Source organism: Lissotriton helveticus, chromosome 6 (genome assembly GCF_964261635.1).
Source record: "Lissotriton helveticus chromosome 6, aLisHel1.1, whole genome shotgun sequence".
Classification (NCBI taxonomy): Eukaryota; Metazoa; Chordata; class Amphibia; order Caudata; family Salamandridae; genus Lissotriton; species Lissotriton helveticus.
Genome location: NC_136067.1, coordinates 1547257097 through 1547259252, shown reverse-complemented (window position 1 = coordinate 1547259252; position 2156 = coordinate 1547257097).

Sequence of the window (2156 nt, the reverse complement as noted above, 5' to 3'; positions counted from 1 at the left end):
TATATATATATATATATATATATATATATATATATATATATTTCCTTTAAAACAATTAATAAACTATTCATTTTAATTTATTTGATAATTTTATAAATATATAAAAATGTACAAATATATATTTACATACACTTATAATATAAAATAAAAAACATTATATTATAAATTAAAACATTAAAATTTAATAATCTTTCAAATTAAATTTTGCACTCCATTGAGTGCAACAAAAGAGAAAGTGATAGATAACAGAGGGGTAAAAATTACTATTCCCACTCCAGTGGATGCAGCAGTAGGGAAAGTGTTGGATAGTGGCGTGGTAAAACTTATTATTCCCACTTCAGTGAGTGCAACAATAGGGAAAGTCTAGGATAGCAGATGGGTAAAACTTAATTTTCCCACTCCAGTAAGTACAAAAGTAAAGAAAATGTTGGATAGTGGAGGGGTAAAAATTACTATTCCCACTCCAGTGAGTGCAACAGTAGGGAAAGTGTTGGATAGCGAAGAGGTAAAAATTACTATTCCCACTCCAGTGGGTGCAACAGTAGGGAAAGTGTTGAATAGCGGATGGGTAAAAAATACTATTCCCACTTCAGTGGATGCAACAGTATGGAAAGTGTTGGATAGCGGGGAGGTAAAAATTACTACTCCCACTCCAGTGGGTGCAACAGAAGGGAAAGTGTTGGATAGCCGAGGGGTAAAAATTACTATTCCCACTCCAGTGGGTCTAACAGTAGGGAAAGTGTTGGATAGCCGAGGGGTAAAAATGAATATTTCCACTTGAGTCAGTTCAAAATTAAAAACAAACAAATTAACAACAACACAAAAGGTTTTAAAAAACAAAAAAATAAAATATATAAAAGTTTTAAATATTACAAAAGATAGACACAGATTAGAATGTTAAAAAGATCAAACAAATACATAGAAAGATTATTTAAAAAAATCTAAAATAATTTAAAAACAAAACACTATTTTTTAATAGTAACTGTTAGTAAGCAAAAACATTATTTATTACATAAATGTATTATTTTTTATTTCCTACCCTATAACCCTGTCAGGGGACACGGCATTGCCGCGGCCGGCACTCACACAGGCACATAAGAAATGGGAGCTAGACTTCAACTCCCGGCAGCCTCGGCGATGCGTCTGACGTCAGACGCACCGCCCCCACGTGACGCCGGAACTCCAGGATAAGGCAGGGCAGTGACAGAAGACGCTGCCGATTATTCCTAACGGTCCGGTTTGGAAGCTTGTCTTATCTTTGAAGTATCCGGTCTGGTAAGGGTGCCAGTGGCACCGCTTGTTGTTATTTACTGTTGCTCTTCTTTGTCGAAGCACTAGAGGCAAGCTGGTAGTCCTCAGTGTCTCCTATGGTGACATGCTGCTCTTTTGTGGTGAGCTCATGCGAGGGGAAACGCTTCATTCTTCCCTTACGCTGGCAAGCTCGTATTCCTTGTGATTGGCACCAGAGCTCTTGTTATCGTTATCTACAGTGCCTGATTTATTATTGATCCTTTCACAGCGTGTTATCAGATATATATTTGGTCTTCCCTGTTGGCGAGCTTAGGAAATACGCTCTTGCAGGGAAGAAAGTTGTTTCTGTCCATAGAGCTTTTGATATTGTTATCTACAGTGCCTGGTTTATTCTTGAAACTTTCACAGCGTGTTCTCAGATATATTATTGATCTTTCCTTTTAGCGAGCTAAGGAAATACGCTCTTGCAGGGAAGAAACCTGTTTCTGTTCATTTTGGTTTTCATTGGGACGGATAGGAGAGTGGCTTTCAACTCTTCCCTCAAGCCGCATTTTGTTTACCACGGAAGATTCCTGGATTGTGTTCTTAACTGTGCCCTATATGATTAACTAAACACTCTTAGTGATCCTATTCTTCCACATCCACAGGGGTGCATCAAGACAGTAGTTCCCTTTGAGCAGAAGCCCTCATCTCACTATATCCGGGTAGGTGCTTCATGTAGAATTCAAAGGTATATGTTCCTATAGAGAACAGGGGTATACATATTTCCAGAATCACTGTTTACAGTATCTTTATTTCTTTGTATTTTAGGGTATATGGTAGGAGGACTGCGATTACCTGCTCAGCACCCTTGTTAGCCAGCATTCTTTTCTTTCCTTACTGGTTAGTGGAAGTATGGGTAGAGA